Source organism: Camponotus vicinus, unplaced genomic scaffold (genome assembly GCF_025532165.1).
Source record: "Camponotus vicinus isolate PSW18456_S1 unplaced genomic scaffold, iyCamVici1.0 SCAF_8, whole genome shotgun sequence".
NCBI classification, from domain to species: domain Eukaryota; kingdom Metazoa; phylum Arthropoda; class Insecta; order Hymenoptera; family Formicidae; genus Camponotus; species Camponotus vicinus.
In genome coordinates, this window is record NW_028141980.1 from 18,960,148 (window position 1) to 18,982,902 (window position 22,755).

Genomic DNA, 22,755 nt, shown 5'->3' on the forward strand with positions numbered 1-22,755 from the left:
CCCGCCGGCTAATGAAACAGCTAATCATACGTGCACCGCTGCTGGTATCATGTTTTATTACGCGTATATATATGTATATCCACACAAGCGTGGGTGTATCGAGCGGTGCCTTTGGGAAATGTTATGCGCGGCGTAAAAATAAGACCTTTTATCGAATGCCATTTTATCAATCGTTCGATATTTTGCATCAAAATGTTAAGTCGCCTTCGCAAAAAGTATCTCGTACCCTAATCGCGTTATCTCAAAGTCGGTGCCTGATACACGGACATACAGGGTGTTCGGAAATTCAATCGACAAATTTTCAGAGATTGTCGGGGGCACCATAAGAATCATTTTTTGTAAATGAACCTGGGGTCGGAAACGTGTCATTACATCGCTACGGCATACGGAGTGTTCGAAAGAGTCGGGACCTCGAAATATCACAAAAAATAGAAGTTTTACAAAAAATTGTTTCAAACAAAAAAAGATCTATTTACTGGCGCCATGTGTTTGACCTTGGATGGCGTCGCCAAAGTCACGACAAGGCCACCTTGAATTTTTGAAATGGAACCCTCCACTTTTTATTGCATATTAGAAATCAGAAATAAAATACTTTATTTTCTAGATGATGATTTCAATCGGATACGTGCTTTAACAACAGTGCACAACAGTACTGTTTGGAGTACAAACTCAAGTCTACAAAAAAATGAAGGTTTTTATTTGCTCGAACGTTTGTAATAAAAAATGGCCCAAAATATCATACGCATCGGTCAGTTATAAATGTAGATCCACCATCATTTACCACTTCTACCTTCATTCGCGGATAATAATACGATAGCTGCAGTCGTCGATTTATCAGAAAAAACTTTATAACTTCAATAACTTCGAAACGGCTTACTTAAAGTTGGTAAAATTAGTGCTTTGAAAAGGTCTCGAGAAGGGCTACGAATATGCAATAAAAAGTGAGGGGTTCCATTTTAAAAATTCAATTTCCCGACTCTTTCGAACACTCCGTATGCCGTAGCGATGTAATGACACGTTTCCGACCCCAGGTTCATTTGCAAAAAATGATTCTTATGGTGCCCCCGACAATCTCTGAAAATTTGTCGATTGAATTTCCGAACACCCTGTATTCCTACCGCATGCGTCGCATCATATCCGCAATTCTTACGCGGAAGGGAAGTTGCGTGCGGAGAGTACGAGCGCGCGCGCCAACAGAATTTGCATAATATTATACAATAATAACGTGCAACGCTATAATGGAAGCGCACGCGCGCTTTTATTATAGCGTGTCGTATGCGGGGAAGAGAGAGAGAGAAAAATTGTACGACGCGCTTTCTCGTCCGCGCGTAATTAGCATAAGACTCCCGACCCCGGACGACATTATCGCCTTCGCCGGGTCGCGCTTATCAGCATCGCGAATCGCGAGTTGCATCGCCAACAATTGCCAACAAGCGCCGAGACACAAGTCACGTGTAATATGTAATTCCCGGACCATTCTGGGGCGAACTGTGACGTTATTGAAACGCGACTGATTACGCGATGGAATATTCACGATCTCGCAGCTGTGTACATTTCTGTTGCGCGCCTGTTACGTTATATGCACGCGCGTACACATGCTGGATATTTCAACGCGGAATTTGTACACAGCGTCGCCGTTTGGTTCGCTCTCTTAATCAAACAGCAGATACAACGCCGTCAGAGATCCTCTCTCGCTAACGTCATCGCAGCTATTGGAATATTCCTCGCGCCGGCTTCGCAAAGTCGTCCTCACCCCCAATTCGTACGAGCACAGTCGATACTCGAGACACAATTTCTGTCACGCGCCCGGCCGATTGGTCGTGCCGCGTTGGAGAGACGCGTGCTCGCGATCCTCCGGAGTAAATTTCGCTGATCCCGGTTGAATCCTCTCTCTCTCTCTCTCTCTTTCTCTCTCAGTCCTTTTTCTTCGCGACACGGGGAAGGCGGAGATGCGCCCACGAGCGTCGAACAAATCCGAGGGCAAAAAGGAAAGAGGCCAAAGTGGCGGGAGAGAACGAGGGGGATCAAACTTTGCGATCTCTCCGTCTCTCTCTCTCTTTTATTCTCTCCTGTCTCGTGGAGCGGGATTTCATCTTATCTATGTAACCATTCGGCACAGTATCCTACTTTACTCCTCCGCGTACGAAACTCCCCCGTTTTGACAGCGAGGCGCGCGGGAAACTCGAATCTTCGGCTGGGAAATCCTCCGCGTTTCGTCATAGTCACCCAATCCTTGCAACGTGTGTGAATGCGCGCAAGGGATAAAATATGCTCGACTAACCCACCCACGCTTACGAACGTTATCCGCGTGCGGGTGTTACTGGAATATTTACGATATTTCGGAATTGCGGAGTATCGGCTTCTTGCGCGGGAAATATCCGGTAACGTCAAATACTTTTTGGAGGAAATATTATCGAGGAACGAGCATTTTGTAGTTTTAAGGAAATTGTCGTGAAACAGACGGAGAGAACGTTCCTTCTCTCGCCTTCTCCATGATTTGCGACATGATATTTCGTATTAAATGAATAAAAATATATGTCGAGGTATCCCTTATACATGTTCAATTTTAAGCATCACCGAAGCAATATTTCGGGTACAATTTATTTCAATGGCACCAATATTTCGAGGGATTTGGCTTCTCCAGAATATTCCATATTTCATCTCGTCGTTTTATATTTTTCAATATTGCCACGCGTATTTAGGGAAGGTATTTATCCGCGTGAAATTTTTATTTATGATATTTCGCGCGAGGAACGAGCGGGGAAACCCTATGGACGCCCTATTAAATTTCGAGCATTTTCGGGGAGGGACGGCGTTACTTCCGTCTTGGCAGACACGAAAGCCGGAAGTGGATATTGCCGCTACCCTCGTTCGCCGCGCTTACTAAATTAGTACCGTCTCCATTCCCGGAGCTCACCGCGGTGCGCGACCTGCTCCTTATCTGTAACCACCATGCCGCCACCACGGACCGGTATCCAGTATATCATCCGACCGGCACCCTCCATGGACTTTGTGCTCGCTTCCTCTTCCTCCCCTTCCCACCCTCCCCTTTTCCCTCCCCCGCCCTTCACTCACGCATACCGGCGTGCATACAACCAGCTACGGATTCGATTGCGACGTACTAATGCGCTGGTTAGGCAGGTCTGCTCGGAACATATGCCTCGGTATTAATTTCCCCATAGTCTGCCAATATGCGCCTTTTGACAAGCGTATTCGACGTTGCAGGCAACCGCGCAAATATCTATTAATCTTTCGAGCGAAATGTGTACTTCTTCTATATTTGTATAGCGATAATTTACAAAGATTCAAAAGAATCATTGCATCACGTTAATCTTCATAAATTTTACAGCCGACTGTAAAGGCGATTTTTGTTTAGCGAAAATGTCGAGGAAATTCACATTCTTTATATCGTGCTCTTTTCATTTGTAATAATAAATTTTATTGTAATGTATATAATTATCATGATTAATAGCACATTAATTATTATATTAATTGCTATTTATTAATTATCATAATATAATCTGTAAATGTAAATGTAAAAAATAGGACATTTTCTGATATAAATTATTATATTAAAATTTTCTTTATACAATAGGCGAGAGAATCATTCGAAATTAATTAGAAGTAGCTTCGTTGTTTATTCTTCTCCCGAAGCTTGATTCGTCGAAGCTTTAAAACATTATAAAAGACAAAAGTTTTATTTCGACGAATACATCGGTGCACTTAGTACATTTAACATTTTATGCGCAGGTAAGCGCACGACGGACTGTAATACGTAAAATACTGCATGAAGAATGTCATAAAGGAAAACTATGAAAACAGTTTTCACGACGATATAAAATCATTAATAAGATCCTTATAAAAGTTTACGTCCATCTCGTTAAATCTCAGCGTCAATTCTAAAGCGCGCAAGGTAAGCCAGCTTCTTCGAACAATCGGAATATTACAAGCGCGCTAAAGTTGTTTCTCGTGTTGGCTGTATACAAGTATCTACTTATGTCAATAGATATGTATCAGAAGCGGCATAATTCTTCTTTATTACAAACTTTTTACAAGAAAGATTTAGCCTCTTTATCAAAGATTTATTGTAAATCATTGTTCGAGTTTATATAAATAATTGCTCGCAATTTTTCAATTTTCAAGGATAAATGTCAATGTCAGAGATGTAATAATTTTTCCAATATATATGTACGATTCTCGCGGATGATTAATGCAATTCTTGAAACATATGGATTTTATGGAAAGAGGATTAGGTCGTATTAATTCTTTCCGCGTCATTGAATTTTCTCAACTAGAGAAAAGAGAGAGATTTTCTCTTTAATCTTTCTCTCGAGATTTTTATAAACAACAGAAATAAGTATATATTCAAATGACGCATTACGAATACACGTCTCCGCGATCGGGAGTAAAATCTGAGGAAAGAACATTTCATATCCGGCTCGAGGAAAATTGCGCGCAACGTTACCATTCTTATGTAGACGCGAGTTGACGTATGCGTCGATGTAAAGCCACAGAAATGTCATTGTAAAAATGTGGAAAACTGAACGAATAAGAAAGGAACGGGGAGAAAGGCACAACGCGCAGAGGCCGCACACATGTGTTGGGCGCGCGAGGACGCGAGGCTGTGAAAAGCGGCGAGCGCGACAGTTGATAGAAACGTTTTAAAAGACACAATGACATTTGCCGCACGTGGCAACGGCCGTTGAGAAGGTTGTCGAAAGAAATAGCGCAGATCGAACGCGAGTAATCGGAATAGCCGTTAAAAGAGAAAACGAGGACCAACGTGGTTGGTAAAAGGCCCGGCTGGGAAAAGCGAGAGGATCCGAAGGAACTGTACGCGCTTGATTTCTGGTTAATAAAACGTTATACGAGACATAAAGCGATACAGTGATGTATACGTCGCGAGATATAAAGTACAATCGAGGCGAGGCGGGAAGATGGTAGAGAGAAAGCCACTACGGGGCTACGTGTTGCGGTGGCGAGAGACACGGTCCGGAGCTATAGATGGGGGTGGCCGGGGCCTCAGAAATATACGGCAGCGAGGAGATAAAACGCGCGCGCGCGCGCGCGCGAAAGAGGATGCGAAAGAGAGAGAGGGAGAGAGAGAGAGAGAGAGATGCCAGCCTCTCTTCGCACACACGCGCGCGCGTAGGGTGTACGCGTAAAGAGCGACGCGTGTTGTCTCATGGTCACGCGTGTGCGAGGTACGTAATGGAGAGAGTAAAGAGGGCGCAGTCGCGAAGCCGGAGCCACCCTCGTGACCCCCGTCAGGCAGCGCCGGCGTCGGCGGCGGTGGCGGTGGCGGTGGCTGCAGCGTCGGCGTCGTCAACCACCTTTCCGAGGAGGCAGCGAGTTCGACTCGTGTCGGGTTACGGGCCGCACACGGGCCGCCGTTCGTCGATCGTTGCTCTCGGAGACGACTATTTTCGTTGAGACCGGGACACCAGCGACGAGGGCGCGCAGTTTTCACTCTCGCTCCGTCGTCTGACGTTTCACTCGTTGAGTCGTCTCGCGACGCGAATATAGCTGCGAATATAGCTGCGAATATAGCTGCGAATATAGCTGCGAATATAGCTGCGAATATAGCTGTGAATATAGCTGCGAATAATTCATTCGGGACTTAAAAATCTCGAGTCGACACAGTGCCGAGAAGTACCTATATGTGATTCGTCTCTCGAAGGGTTTGCGAAGGAGAGAGAGAAGAGGAGAAACGAATTAGGGACCGTTGGTCGACGGGGGTGGAGGATGATCCGAGTGAGAAAGCAAACTTGAAGACTCTATCCGAGGGAAACGATATAAACCCCGATGCCCGGCTGCTGAAACCTGTGATTTATACGCCGCGATTTCAAGTTTCGCTCGTGATCCGCGGGAAGAAGAGAAGAGAGAGTGTGGCGTAGGTGTACGCGCGTGTTGTGAGTGTAAACGTGTATATTCTCCGCTATGACCAGTCACGAGTGAGGCTCCGATACCCGACATCCATTCTCGCGGAATCACACGAACACGTAAGTGCTGATTACCTTTCGTTCTCCGAGTCTTTATATAGCGTGCTCTTTATTACCTCGGTAAACGCGCCGGCTCGAAAGGTGGCTAAAGCGGAATGAGTTCTGTCGTTCGCAAGAGTCCGCGTATAATTGCTCGAGTCGGAGGCTTATCCGTTTGCCGAGCGATGGATAATTTTATCAGCTGAAAACCTTCCCGGCATCTCTCGCTAATTTTCCTTTAAATTATTCAAGTACATTCGCGCAACAATCATCCTGAAAACGAAAATCGAGTAGTAAATTGTCAGGGATGACATATTGTGAATCATCGTAAAAGAAGCATTCCAAACTTTGCGTTTATTAATTCACCGTCTTAAACGCGTTTTCAGGTATGAAACTAAATAATTTATGACGCTGAGATAATAAATTGTACTTTTTTTACGAGGGCAAAGTTTTAAAAATATTTTCATTGTCATGAGAAACGGAATATCGTATTTGGCATTTTGCCGATACTCGACGTCAATTTTTTAATCTGTCCTAGTTGGATCAGTTCGGGCATCGATTGTAACAGTTTCGATCGAATTTTAAATTGCTCATTATAAAATCATGTCGTTGACAAGCAACAATGATTAGTTATTTGATGCAATTAGTAAACACATAAACGCTACGTCAAAATTCCGATACTTTACAGGAAAAAATTTATTTTTGGTGCATTATTATAAGACATAAATTTAATGCCATTTCCTTTCCCTCTTCCTTCTCGAATATTAAGTATACTTTACAGCTTAGATTAAACTTTTTAAGTCCGAGGATTAAAATATTTTATAAATAATAATTGTATTTCCCCTCTTTTCTTCATCAAAAGCCAAAACAATCAAGAGCCTTGTGAAAATGGTTACTCCACTTTCTCGATATTCTACGTTTGTCTACGCATTTTCACTGTCTAAACATAGAGAAAAAAAATGATGATTTTAATATATAATTTACTATTAAGATTCACAAATATAAGAAAGCAAATTTCCGCTCTGTTTCACAAAAATATAAGTTTGATAATTTTCCGACTTTTCCGTCTTGAATATTGCGGAATGTTAAAATTGCCATTTGTTACAATTGAGTTTAAGCTTCTCTAGTCTTAATTCACTGCTTTTCTCGAACGCTGCATCCAATTTATACTGCTCTTCAGTGAAATCAAAATTCTGTGGAGGAACTTAATTTGGAACTCTAAATTATGTATATTTCAGAAATATGAATTATAAATCTCTCACAAATCGCGCGCACATTTATATACATATTTAGATTGAAATAACTGTTACGCGTCAGAGTGCGATAAATCGTTGCGTATCACGTATCGCTGGAAAGTCGCCATTATACATCGATCTTTCAACGATATTGATCGAATAAAAGTGTAGTCGTTTGAAGATAATTTCGCTTGTTTTTTTCACCAGACGCGTAGATTGGTGTTGCGTAATGGTTGCCCTATGATTTTCCGAGCCCCGGAAGTTGGTTGAATCGTCTAATTGGCAACCAGGCATCGCTTTGATCCGGAAATTGCAATCTCTGTTGTCTCGAGAGCGGTTAAATTGTTCTCGACGCTGTCTATTTGCGCGGCGCATTATCGTTAAACGAAACAATTGGTCCCGCGTGTTGGGATCACGGGCCCGAGCCCCGTCTCTCTCTCTCTCGGAAGCGTTTAAATAAATTTTAAACTCTTTAAACAGTCTCCCCTAACGGAAGAAAAATGATTACGAATCTCCGCGTTAAACCCACGTGGCGGCAGCCCGAGCATGCACAAGGAATACATTAATGTGAGATGCATCGCGCGCTCTCTTCCGCTCTTCCCCGCTATTCCTCGCTCTCCCCCCGATCTTCCCCCGATTCTCTCCGCTCTTGCTACGTCCGCGAACGCAAAACTAACATCTGCGTTATCCCCGAGAAACGCAAAATCGCTTAAGCGTGTCTTAAGCGGGAAGGCGAAACTTTCGCTATATCCGTCTGACAGTTATCCGATACATTACACGGCGGGGTACCCGATATATTATGCTCCGTTACATACATATCCACTGTACTTGGACTATGCTGCCCCGACGGATAATTTTATTCGAGCACGCGAATTTTCGCTCCCCGGCGCGCGAATATCGCGCTCTTCCTTTCGGCGGCCGGAAACCGATATCCAAATCGCGCGGGGCGAATGAAATCGGAGCCGATATGACGTAATGATATTATATTATGCGCCATAAATTTTACGCTTTAAAGAGAGAGGGAGGGAGCGGTAACTCTTGAATCATCGACCCGTGTGCCGGACGCGCGTTGGCCTCTCGCACGGGCTTTCATCCTATGCGCGTTACACGCACATACTCTAATGTACGCGCGTTGCGGCTGCATCTGCCAGGTCTCCGCGATGTACCGAATTCGCAAACACGCTCCGCTCCGCGGCCTTGTGTTAAAATTAATCGACGTTTCCGTCGACGGCGATCTTCCCGCGACGCGGGATTTAACTCCTTCGTCGAATTAACGCAAAGTACCGTTTGTAGAAGAACGTGGTGCAGGAGTAAACTGTATCGCGAGCGATAATGGTAAATTTTTTATTTTCAATATTTTTTTGCAACATCTTTTGTATCGCGGTTCCTCTCAAATGCGCGAGAAGCAGAAAAAATAACGATAAAGACGAAAATTCTAAAGAACGTTGTTCAATTGGCGATAATTGAAGCGAATATTTTTGCTCGATTCGTATCTTTGGTTTTTATTTCATTACTTAATCATTTTATTTAACATCTCCGTTCCCTCAGTCTTGGGGAAACTCGGAAAAATAGCAGCGTAAACGTTGTACATTTTGATTGACTATTTTACGTCGACGTGCAGTCGGATTACAGACTTTGAACTTTGCAAGTTTTTGCATTATAGCACAAAGCTTCTGTAAAAAATAGGTGATGACTATATATTTGCCCTGCAAGCACGGCAAGCTGGTCGTCGTGTATACGCTACCGGGCAATCTACTTCGCAAGTTTTCCGAGAGAAAATTTTGCAGCGAAGCTATGCAATAGGCTGGAAAATTTGACCTAGCAAATTTGAAGCAACATCGTTCCAAAAGCGACATACTCATTATGCTCGCGATGTTTATCGGTATTTTAAGAATGTACACACAAAATAATAATAAATACATAAATCATAACAAATTATTGTAATTTGTATATTCTAACTCTCTCGAATATATTGAAACATGCTATTTCTCAATAATTTAAGCTAATCGAATATATAAAGAATATATTATAAATTATAATATAAATTTGAGAATAAAAACATGTAGTTCGAATTTAGTTATACTTGCATGCACTCTTGCTTTTGAAGCAACTGTAGTGAAGAACAATGAGAATTGACGATACCATTGCTTTCCACAAGCATTCTTGTTCGTCGACGTCAGGGGGTTATGGTTAGATAGAAACGACGACGTCTGCAGGTGCCGAGCAAACTATTGTATTCTATAATCGCTACAAAAATGAATTAAAAGAACTTGACATCCTATTGAATTTGTGAATAAAAAATAAGAATAAGAATTATATAAAAAGAATGTTTGAATTTTTTATTTTGTTCTTTTCTGCTTTTGACAATCTAAGAATCAGTTTATCTTCCTCACACAAGCGATTAAATAGATTTAATCTCACTTTTTTACATAGGACGTAAAAAGTGTTGGTTATAATTAAATTAACTATTTACTTGGTGTAAAACACTCGTGAAATAGAAATTTACTACAATTTATCTCGATTACTATAATGAATGGAATACTAGATAATTTTAATTTTAGAAAAATTATAGTAGAGGATAAAAAAAGAAAAAAATATATGAAAAAGTTTAATTAACCTATGATTTTACAAAAAGAATTTTTATAAAATATAAATTATTATAATAAACATATAAATATTACTATTCTTTTAATATAATGTATATATAAATTACTGTCAAGATATAAATTACTCTTTTAATTTATCTTTACAGGAGCATTATTAAGCATTAAGACTGCAATGAATTAAGAATTCTGTGCCGCTATAAAATTGCATTGTAATTTTCCAAAGGCTTCTGCGAACGATACTTAAAACTCGTAAACGTAGCAATCTCTCGGTAATCCGTTTGCACCTGTCAGTGCGACTGACGTCGCTTTCGTTCTGGAGACATTTAGAGATTATTTAATTTTGCGCAGCGGAATGATGTCGAGTTGAAAGGAGATTTTTCAAATATATTATTTTGCGCTTTTATTTATATCTGTTTTTGCCAAAGATTCTCGAGCTGGAAATGTCGAGTCTTGATTTACGATTAATTACGGTGAGATATTTTTAATATTTATAGATTAATATTCGATGCGCGAACCGAGAGTAAAGTGAGAAAGCAGTTCGCGATGATGGATGAAATGCGACGTAAATCTTATTTGCTTCTATCTATGTCCATATTGTAACGTCTCCCTGCCAATATTGTTCTCTTCCGTATGCAACTTTTAACAGCAGAGATGTGTCGCTGTCATGCAGGCTTTCCTTTCTCCCGCATATATATACGCGCACCTCCCGTGCATGCATCGCAGATTTGCAAAGAGGTGACGTATCACAGACTTATATAAGTGATAAGTGTGACTCCTTTCGCGGACGACTGCGAATATCGAAATGGTGTAACGCGCATTCAGTCAACTCGCTACTTTCGACGTCCTGAGATTTCGCTACGTCACAAGGCCGTCAAATGTCATTCTCTCATAAAAGACGAATGCACGATGCAAAATGTGTCGGAACTTTCGACGCTAATACACAAGTTTTTCACTCGTATCTCTTTCCTTCGCAAAAAGACTTGCATTTTCGAAACACCTTTACAATACGAAAACAAATGTCACCTCCATTTGACGCTTTGATCGATCAACCATTCCATCTTTAAGGTCAGCGCGCTTAGAACATGATGCTTTGATGACAGATTAAAAGGAATATTGGCTGCGTTCAGCAGGAAAAGCTGCTTTGCAACTGTTGTAAAATTCGTGAATCTGATTGGTGTATGCTCTTAATTTTAACTGAATCTAAGAGCATACACCAATCAGATTCACGAATTTTACAACAGTTGCAAAGCAGCTTTTCCTGCTGAACGCAGCTTTATGTTTGGTAATATATATATATAGGAGACTAAACTCAAAATGTATTTTCTCTTGTGGATAGAAAATGCAGAATTCAAGTCATTTTTAGTTATTATTTTAAAAAATGGAGTGCTATGATATTTTTTCCTTCAACAAATGTCATTTAAGAATGAAAGATGAATTGGACGTGTATTATTCAAGTTGGAGATTATTCAAGATTACTAAAAAGGACAAATGTTTATTATTCAATGTTATTATTAAAATGCAAATTTTTAGGGCACTTAAAAATAGAGTTAAATAAATATTGTAAAAATAAAAATTGTATCGCAAAATTTAGCTCGACACAAGAGTACAATTTTTAGAATATGTCATTTCTATTTTCTCGCGATTATGTCATGATCATAAGAGTTTATTCTGTTGATATAAATGGATGCGAAAATGTAAGATTGTGTGTGATTATTCATACACTTTTAATACAGAATGAGATTCGCGATATGCAGACTAATGAGAGAATCTGCTTCCGTTATACTCTTTCGAATTGATTTTCGCGATCTCTCTCGAGCAGATCGAGGAGAGACGGCTGAGAGGATATCTGCCGACAAGCTCGCGAGGGATAACGTCGCCGGTCGCTCAGAAAACGTTAAGAGCCCCGTTCTCTCGGGAGGCTCGTTTCGCGCGTCGTAAATCACGGCAAAGGTCTCGTCGACTCTTTGACGCGTTTTATAACGCTTTAAAAGTAACCATTAATTATCGCGGGGCGCACGGTCGAATATGTTCCGCGGAAGCACGCACACGTACACACCCGAGGACGTATGTGTGTGCCGGATTCACATAAATCTCGAGCATACAGCTGTCGCTATGCCGGCCACGTCCGAGGAATAAATTCGCCGGGGGAAAGAATCGCGCGCTTTCTAGGTGCGCATTCTACGTGTTCGAGTTTGGAAGCGACGCCGAACATCGACGGCCGGTTCGATCAAGGACGCCCTCGACAAGAAAGCCCGGACCTCCTCGTACTTGATTACGGTGCGCAATATCGCTGTCGATAATAATCGATCCCTAATTGGATTGCATTCGAGCCGCCTTTCAACCCTCCTCCTTCCTGGCGTTTGCGTTCGGCGAGTGTTTTCGCTCGCTCGCACACAAACGCGATAAATAATTCGATTTCTTTCCCCTTTCCCCTTCCTCCTCTCTCCCGGATATGCGAATTCTAGTTAACCGCGATCGCTAATATATAATATTGCTCGGCGTGTGCATAAAAACAGAGAACAATGCCGTGCGGGGTTTTCCTCCCCTTTCTCCTCTCTCCGCTCTCCTCTTTCCAGTGGTTGGGTAACATTGCGGTGTAATAACGATCGGTCGGTGAAATGCATCAAAGTGAAATTCACGGCGGATCGCGGGACAAATGTATACGATTCGCTGCAAAGTCGCGGCACGAGCCGCCACCGCAAAAGTGTTAATGGCAAGCGCGAGTGCATTTCTGCGCCATGAATATGCATCGCTGGATATATATCGAACAATAGCGCATTACGACGGAGAAGGTACTACAAAGTGAGTCTCGGGCGGAGAGGAGGTGGGGTGAGAGAGAGAGAAGGGGCGAGAGGGGGTTGGAGAGAAAGAAGGTATATCGCACAGGCCGGAGAAATAAATCTTCCGTGGCCCTCAAATTAAGACGAGAGGTGAGAGAGAGAGAGAGAAAGAGAGGAAAGAAAGGAGGACATTCACTCCTTAATGCGTCGACATGATTCCGCGAATGCTAATGCGTTTTTTTTTTTGTTTTTTTTTAACCACGATCCAATGTATGATAACGATCCACGATAACGATCGCCTCGCGCGGTGCACGCGCCTTCTCTTCCGGTTTTTTCCTTCCCGGCGGGTCGAGCTTATTGCACCGTCACTAATCGATTCATATCAACATTCCGTAGATTTTACGCACCATTCTCCGCACGACCGCGCAATTTTCCATGGTGGAGAAGATGACTCGAGAGAAAGAGAGCGAGAGAGAACTTACTCGGTAATGCCGTTTGTTATATTTAAATAGCCATTCTTGCTCGCGACATGGATAAATTTTGCATTTAATTGGCGCACAATTATGCCTTAAACATCTTCCGTAAATTCAGTTTGCGATCGACTTTTTCGCAAATTTAAAACTTTTCCGTCCATAAAAATTTCAAGACTTAAAATATTTTATTCAAGACTCTGTTCTCATGCTTAATAACGTTTATATTACATTTATCGAAAAAGTGACGTATCGACATTTGTCAACCTACAAAACGCGAAACGATAACGGAGCATAATAAGATTTTAGTGCAAATCGATAAAGCTGGCATTGATCAAATTAATTTTGTGTCGCGCTTTTCGATATTTAGTATATTGTAATATTTATAAAAGGATTGTCGTTTTTCGCCGGTTTCGCGACGCGATTAAATAGCACGATTAGCAATCTCGATATTCAAACGGATTTAAACGGGCATCAGAATTTTTAGCGGGCAAACGTTGGCGCCGCTCTTATTCGGAACACGGCGTTTTTCGCACGAAGCGGCCGTGATGTTTGACACATGCGACTCGTTGCAAGCTTAATATGCATCGGCCGTTCCCCCTCGAAACTTCGCACGGTATCAATCACGTTTTATTGGCCCCGGCACTCTGTCTATACATTTTTTTACGATGCACACCGCTATATCTGCGATATAATACGTGTTACCCGGTATGACGCGCGCCTGCCGCTTTATTCCCAATTCATCGATAGTAACAATAGGTGTAAAATCCGCTCAAATGAATTTTCTCTATTCTCTATCGGAGATAACGGTATGCCACTTCTTTCCTAAGCTAGTCGAATCGCGGATAAAATTAAATCTATAATCCATCCATCCATCCATCCATCAAATTTTTAATCTTTAATCTTTAATCTTTAATACATTACAAATTTAATACCTTTGTTGCGTAATTTGATTGAGGGGTGATTTATACCGTACATTTGCTTTTGTAAAAGTCCTTACGACATTTACGCCCACATCGATCAAAATTCGTTTTTAAAGTTTTTTTCAATTACACGGACGAGGTGTAAAATACATTGAAATTTTTTTAAATTGATTGGGCAAAAGTTTTTTATCGATTGAGAGCTTTTATCCGTTCTTAAATTGAACGTTGCCGATATAAATACAAACATGCATATTCCACGCCAATAATAGATACAATATACAATCGATCGAAAGTTACGTGAAGTAAAATATACACGAATAAAAACTTAATTCTATCACCTAATTCACACCGCGAGGAATATGGTGAATTTACCGTGTATATTATTTTAAATTTAATTAACCATTAATATTGCTTATCAAATTATTTGTTTCTCAACTTGAGAGAGAATCCAGGCATACATTATATATGTATAATAATTCAACTTTGATTTAAAATCATATACTTGTGTTAAAAAGGCCATTTTAATATATAAATGTTTATATGTATAAACAAAATTTTATTAAAATAATTAATTTAATTAAATTTTTGTATAATTATTTAAACTGTTAAAATCTTTAATTTATTTTTTATATCGCTTTGATGTATATTGCCCCACAATTAAAGATACAAAAAAAATGTTGCATTCATCTTTATTTAAAGGGTGAGGAAATGGCATGTTTTCAACCTTTACGTAATCAAATTTGAAACACTAATTAATAATGTATAAAGCGAAGAGATACAATGTTGGAATGTAAAATACATCTCGTGCGGGTGATTGTGTCGAAAAATCTGTGCGAATAACACAGCGGGTTGTTGAGAGAATTGCTCATGTCTGAAATTTGCGTAGATTTCGTATTTGTGTGAGAATGGAATTGGCGGTATTTTCATATTAAAGAGACATCGCGCTGCGAATGAAAGGATTTGGCGCGAATAACGAACGAGTGTGTCAAGAATTCAGGCCGGGGAATTCTTTGTTTCGCTACCCCGGCTATTCATTCGGCTCCTTCGACGTTGTTCTCGCGGTAAAAGGGCCGCGCACGAAACCGCTCTAATTATAACGATTGTTTCATAGCGTGCACAATCCACGCGCTGACTTTCTCATCCGGCCGACCTCGAATTTATTACGCGTTTGTCCCGACCCACTGTTATCGATACCATACATTATCCGCACGCACCGGCTCCTCCTTTATTCACGGCGACGTGCGCGCATCCCCCCGATTTTAAGGAAGAATGCACTTTCCCGTTTTTAAAAAGCCGAGAATCTGCATTTGGATCGCGCGACACGCTAAATTTAGGTAATAGTATCGATTCACGTTTTATACGATAACGATAAATTATTCTTTCATATATAAAAGTACATTTGCCTTTATACGTGTCGTGTTTCACGTAGATTCAACGTAAATGAATATGTTTATACATTATAGAGGAATATTTTCTCGTATTGCGTCGCATAATGTAAATTGATATAATAATTGTAACGATTAAAGTATTCTGTGTGAGAAAAAAAATTATTAAAGACTGTTAATTTAAATTATAGTTAATGGATTTCACGTTGAAAGGGATCAAATGAAAATACATTGCAAGAAATTCGAAACCGATTCCTGTGATTTTTCAATTTCACGGGGTGAAAAAAATTTCCATCTGATTTCGATTCATTCTTTTTATATCATTTTATTTTACATTATATCCACACATCTCGCTTTCTTTCTTGTCGTTGAAATAAATGCAATTATTGTGCACCTGTTATTCGATTTCCAATTCGTTGATTGCTCGACCCTGGTTGTCTTTTATGTAATTCAACGATCGTTATATATTATAGATGTGTATATTTTGTAAAAACAGAGAGAAACAAAAAAATATAAATGTATATAATTAATTAATTATTCCCATTTAGCACAAATTGCCCGTTTATTTCGGTCAACATTTTTTATTTCAGTGATAGTTTTCCTTTGCAGTAAAATTACAGTCTATTTTCTTTGATAATTGCAATCTTTAATAATTTCATTATAATATAATTTAATCATAATATACAAAATTATGAAGAAAACTATAGCGAAGTATATTAGAATGCACAGTGTATATATTTTGTAATATTTTTTATTCACACAGGTGAATAAAAAAAAAACTTGAAAAATTCGGCAGAATTCGTCATTTATATCTCGAGTCATTTACATATTTATGGAGAGAAAGTGTTAACAAAATTCGCCAGTATTTTTGCGAAAGGAATGGCACGTGAACCACGAATTCTATCCGTGAGAGTGTAAGAACCGCTGTGCCACCTCCTCAGGAATGTGGCGCAATTTAACTTAATTAAAGCAGCACGGAGGATCCGGCAACACGTTCGTTCATTCGTTCGTTCGTTCGTTCATTCGTTCGTTCGTTCGTTGGTTGGCTGGTTCGCTCGTCCGTCCGTTCGCTCTCGGTCTCAGTCCGACGACGCGGATCGATATCGAGGAATTTTCTGCGGTGCTGCTGCTCGGTTTCGCGCGCGCGGCGAGATGCACGACATGCGCGAGGTGGCCGTAGTTTCTTGTCACGCGCGCGTTTCGTGCTTTCGCGTACCACATTTCCGGGCCCCTGCCCGCTGCACCGTCGAACGTATTCCCCGACACGGCCGCTTAGAGACCGCATTTACCTGCAAAACGTTTCAGGAGCGCATCTCGTGCCACACCGCACCGCACCGCACCGCACCGCACCGCACCGCACCGCACCGCACCGCACCGCATCGCAGTGGATGTATATATGGCGGCGGATAATTGCGCTCGAGATATTTCGTCGCTCGCAGGGCCAACTGAAACTTCCCAACGACTTTCGTTCGACGCTCGCAAGCCCGCCAATGCAGATTGGTGTGCGTGTGCATGTGCATGTGGCAAGATTTTTCCAAGAGAATTACAAAAACTTCATTTTCTCTTCCCTCGTATTTTAAGAAATATAATTGCAAGCTTTTACAACAAAATATAACTTTTCTTTTAATATCATTTCGCTAATATTAATTCCTGCGTAAACTATATCACGAGAGCACTCGAATCTTATTTCTGTAACTCTGTTTTACTTCAATTTGTTTTGACAAATAGATTGGAAAAAATTTATATTTAATAAAATACAGATTTACACATATAATGATATGAATATATAATTAATCTCGTAAAAATTTTATAATTTTATCAAATTTTCAAATATTTTTTTATTTAGATTTTCGATTAAATACGCTTAATAAGCTTCATAAATTTGTTAAAATTTAATGATTCACACATTGTATATGGATTAAACTATTGCAATTTTTAATCACGTGCGAAAAGGATAAATAGAAAAAGAAGACAAGATATATATATAATCTATAAAGATTTTGCAGTAACAGATTTTTTTTTAGATATGAAAAATGTTTGCTCTTGATACGTTTTACATCTAGAAAATCATAGAAGATGATATACTTTATATATCGTTATTCAATTTGTGTTTCGATATCTCTCTTTTGGGAAACTCAACTTTCCAAAGTACCCTTCCCGAAAAGTCAAAGGAAATAACATACGTCGGCTCTTCCCTCGGCTTTGCACGGCCGCGTATTCGTTATGCGCGTTTAGTCGCGCGTACGCCCGCGATTGGCGACGTGCCAACTTAACGAGCACGTACATCCCGCGGAAAAAGCGCGCTCGTGACACAAGAATTCGGCTGATGGAAGAATGTATAAACAACGTGAGGGCGGGGGCGACGCGAGATCGCTGATTAAAGGAAGCCACGGCACCGCGCTAAGGTTGCACGGGACAGTTGGATAGATAGAACGGTCCGGGGGCGAGCGTTATTACGATTTCTTGTAAGGGCGGGAAATGAGCGAGAACTTTAGCCTATTAAGCACCGAGTACAACTCGCCGCCGGAGGTAAAAAGACTACGCGCGATAGCTCATTTGCATTTTCTCTCCGCTGTCAAGCGGCATCAATTTATTCCGCTCGCCTCCGTTTCGAATGCTCAGGCTGCTACAGAAATTTGTATTCTAATAACCGATTCGAAATTGCAGATTCGTCGCGATTCGATCGCACTTTGGAATCGCGTCTCTTTAATGAAGAACTTGAAAACTTTGTCAAAATTCCCTTGAATTTAATTGACGCAGAGTTTAAAGAGTAAATATTTTAAATTTACGAACATGTATTTATACAAGTCATTTATATATTTATTGGGTAGTAATTATTGCAGAACAATTGTCTTTAAATTAGACAGGTTGAAAAAACCTGAAATAAGAGAATTTTCTTCAAAATTTATAAAATTTATTTTTTTTTAAAGGCTTTTTACATTTAAAATCGAGAGATATCTTTCACGTTTTAAATCCACTTTTTAATAAATTTTATAATCTTTATATTCTTTAATTTTAACTTTTCTTGATTTTTCAAAAATTACTCTTAAAAGCATACATCTTAAGCATAAATTCTTCATTTCGGGATCTTTTGTAGAAACGACGAAAACGATGAAGAAAAAAATTTGTCTTTCTTTTCTCTCTCGCCGAATAATGAGCAGCGGGCGATCAAAGAAAAACGCGCGAGGGAATCGAACAACTTGGCACAAAAGATGTAACGAGTCAGGAGTGAGGAAGAGCTCGATAGGACTGGCAATCGCGAGAGTATCCATTACAAGCGGGGGCTCGCGCGAAGGGCGGTCGGAAATAAACGAGAATTCCAGCTCGTTAACCATCGAACTGCGCCACGCTAATAAATGCAACAATGCGCGATGCTCCATTTGCGTCTACCTCCGTCGAATCGAATCTTCTCGGTACGAGAAGAGTTTCCAGCCGCGACGGCTCGCTGGAAACTGCAAATTACTCTCGAATTGGACCCTCGTCGCGTTAAGCGCAACCGACGAGATGCGAGCTAAACGGCACATCTTTCGCATGTGTCGACAAACGTACATAAAACTTGGACGCGCGCGCCATTTATACTTTCGAGCCGTGCGCTCTCACGTCGAATTAAAGGAATTCAGAGTGAAATTGGATGAAATGGAGGTACATTTTTAAAGGCCGACTACGGTGAATCAAATATGCGAGCAAATATTTTGCAAAAGTCGCGGAATAAAGGGGCGACAGACGTCTCTGCAATTGAAAAAGATGTATGAATATGCATGCGCCTGGAAAGGGAGAGAGATGCGCGCGCTCTCAAACGACGGCCACGTACCATACGTATCTGAAAAATGCAGCCCGAAGGGCTAGTTAAACTAAAAACTCGCGTTAAAGCCCTCGCCGAGTTCCGGAGATGAGAGGACGGGTTACATGAAAGCGGGAGAGAGGGAAAAACAAAGAGAAAACGATATGTCGGCCGCGACGCGTATATGCAACATTCGCTGATTTCATTTCGGCGCATCACGCACGAGCGGCAGCTGACGTCCGCTGTCACTTGCTCGGAAATTGCTATCGTTTTAAGTTTATCGAGCAGTGCGTTACAAATAAGATTATCCGTGCTCCTTCTTTCTCTTTCACACATGCACACGTACAATATAATATTAGATGACAAATCTTAATTAGTTTTAAAAATTGTATTCCGCATATAATTATAACTATATTTTCTTTAATTTTTGTTGTTTCTATTTTCTATATATTTAAATAATATTATAATATAATAATATTGATTTCATCAAATTATTTTATATTTGATACATGTGTGTATACGTGAAAAATGAAAGTATCGGCCGTCAGATAGTCTAATGTTTCCAATATTAGCTAGTTGTATAATCATCTTATAAATTTTAATTGTCATATCGTTGCATTTGTTATAACAAGTTATGAAGAAAACATTCATTTATTACAAGTAAAATTAATAGTAATAACAAATCTTAATCCTTTATCTTTCTCTTTTTATTTAAAAAAAAATATAGTTTTGATAATTTTACAAAAATTATTTCCATCAAGGTTAATGTGAAAACGTTGTAGGTTTCTTTATCAAGACGTAAAATGTATATCGACATGTTACAAAAACGATTTATTTCTCTATCAAATTCCCCGTTAAGTAAATTTTCGAGCGATATTTAAAAGATAATCGAAAACTTTCAAAAAAAAATTATTGAATTCAATGGTGACTATTTGAATCGAACTAGTTGGCGACCATTTTAATTGATTTCAATTGGAAACTGGAGACTCGAAATAAAAATATAAACCTTCTTTTAACTCTTAACAAATTTGGCAAATATCAGGAATATTTTATTGAATAATAAAAAGAGAGCAGAGAGTAAAATCTTGTTATTTAAATTTCGCAATTCTTTTTCAGTCTTTACGTTTTCAAGCGTATAGAGGCATTTTGCAAGGCGGATATCCAATTTCGCAAAGCGAATTTTTCGCACTGCGGGTCCTCGTCTCTTTTTATACCGCAACGAGTGTCATCGAGAGAGTCGCCCGCTAGCCCCTTTAAACACTATCCTCAAAGGTCAATTACCGATAAACTGCGGCGAGGTGCGCATAAGCTCCAAGTTTATAAAGAAAAGCGGAGGGTTGAAGTACCGTAACGTAAACGCGCAATAGGAGATGACGCGGCTCTGCGGTATTCGATGTATAAAGTCGAGTGCGTACGTGGTTGCGGGTTAAAGAAGACTGTCACGTGAGTGCCGGGGATAGGCGTGGCCTTGGGGGACAGGGGTGAAACTGGGAGTGAAGGGGAAAGAGGGGTGCCACGTGTAACGTCGAAAAACGTCGGCGAGCCTGAAAGGTCCGCTGATTTCCTCGAGATTTATAGCGTCGCGGGTTATAGCTTTTCGGCGCGCGTATCTGACATCGCGCCACTTCTCGTGATATGACGTGTTCGAAGGGCACCGCTCGCTGGGAAACACGCAAACCCATCGTAAAGCTCGGCGAAAAAAATTTCGACGCGCTCAATCGCGCCGACTACACAAAATATAACACGTTACACGTATTACAATCATATCGATATACACTGAAAAAAAGGCTTGGTTATAATAATCCAAACTTGATAAATGTTACCCACCGCTGTGGTGAAATAGTTTCAACTAAACGTATAGGTGATTAAGACGAAATTATTTAATTATTTTTAATATTTAGTGAACTCAATTAAACGTAAAATATTTATAACTATTTTTGGAAAATGTTTATAACTATTACTAAATATTTTGTTATTATTATCATACTTGATGATAAAAACTAAATATTTCAAAAAATGCATTACTAAATGCATCCCATAGATTTACCCAGAATTTTTTTTTCAGTGTAGGATGAAATTATTTATCGGAGATTTCGATCATTAATAATCGAATTTACGGCTAATTAGAAAATATGGCTAATTATTCAATTGAAATAATTAACAAGCTAGTGTTTAATGAGTAACAAAATAGCGGGGATTCCGAAATTAATTGATAATGGGAAATGGGGAATAAATAAGTCTTCCGCACACGACTCCTTGCACATCGAGCATTTCGAGCTTTTGCTTCTTTTTTTTTTTCAAATATAGCTCCGTACATATATTCTTCTCCCCGCGACATTTTTCCCGCGCCCTTAATGCTTTCGAAGATATACACCTCGGGATTCGTGGTGATACACACATTCTGTCGTGTCGCGCACGTTTGCGAAAGCGACGGGGACGTTGTAGCGGATAGCGCGATAAGCGTCGTAATTTATAACCGGTCGCGGATATATTCCGCGGGGTGGCTCTTAAACGACGACGCGGCGAGCGCAATCTGCGGGAATAACGTGTGCTACGTTGACACGATGAAAAACGTATTACACCCTGCGTCTCCCCCTTTCCCTCCTCTCCTCCTCCTCCTCCCCTTTCCTCTCTCCCCTTCCCCTCCGCCTCCCGCCCCCGCGCGATAACGCGCCGCGAGCCGTTCCGTAATGACATTTCCGGGACAATTTTGATTTGCATTAACGAGGCGAACGGGCACGATTTACGTCGCAATCGTGTATCCGGTGCGATTAACGCGCAACGTGGGCGCCTCGAGCGAAATCGAGCGGCGAAATGTCGGAGGAGGTGGAAAAATAATTTTGAATAATGCGCAAATTGATTACGCCGCCGACGAGAACAAGACACGTGTCGATGAGGGCGCATCGCGATAAAACAATATGTTGTCGTTTGACATTTTTACTTGGGATAATTTGTAAAATGTGCATTGCGCGAGAGAAACATTTCATACAAAATTTACACGAGAGAACTTTTTGAGAAAGGTATTTTTGTCAGTGACATGAATTTGTTTCGAGTGAAGACACTGCTGAGATTTCAAATTCATCTTAAATTTTTTTAAATAAAATTATGTTTGATATTTACGTTTATATTAATTCCTCTCGTCATCCTCTGCATATAAAAGTAAGAATATAATTATAAAAAAATCAGTTTACGAGACATTTCATAATTTATTTTGACACGTGACATAAATATGTAGTATGTAGAGGTTTTATACAATTTTCGATGACTTTATTTTAATATTTTTGTTGGCAGAAGTCTGATTTATTTATGAAGAATATTTTATAAGCAAACACATTTATATTAAAAGATGTGCAGTTGTATGAAAACATGATTATTAATTTATTCTATCCATTATTTTGTGAAAAGCAAATATTTCGATACAAGAGAACTTGCAAGATATTTTATATCTCATTGCATATTATGAAATATATCTTGTAAATCATAAATCTTTTCATGATTTTATCTTACAGACAAAATAATTAAAAATTAACCGATTTATGTAAAAAAAATTATTTGATGTAAAAAATCTTGAAATCTTGCAGCTTTCCTTTAAAA

The 22,755-nt window shown here is 40.0% G+C and overlaps 1 protein-coding gene across 2 annotated transcripts in view; it reads left to right on the forward strand.

Moving 5' to 3' along the window:
- The window catches only part of LOC145975784 (cyclic GMP-AMP phosphodiesterase SMPDL3A), a 62,016-nt gene that overhangs the window by 12,250 nt on the left and 27,011 nt on the right, over positions 1-22,755 (forward strand). The window contains exon 1 of one of the 2 annotated variants that reach the window (XM_083106487.1): positions 5,307-6,002. The exons of the other annotated variant lie outside the window; for it this stretch is intronic. The gene's annotated coding sequence lies outside the window, so the exon portion shown is untranslated. Of the gene's footprint in view, positions 1-5,306; positions 6,003-22,755 lie in introns of those variants that run through there. 2 annotated transcript variants of the gene reach the window in all.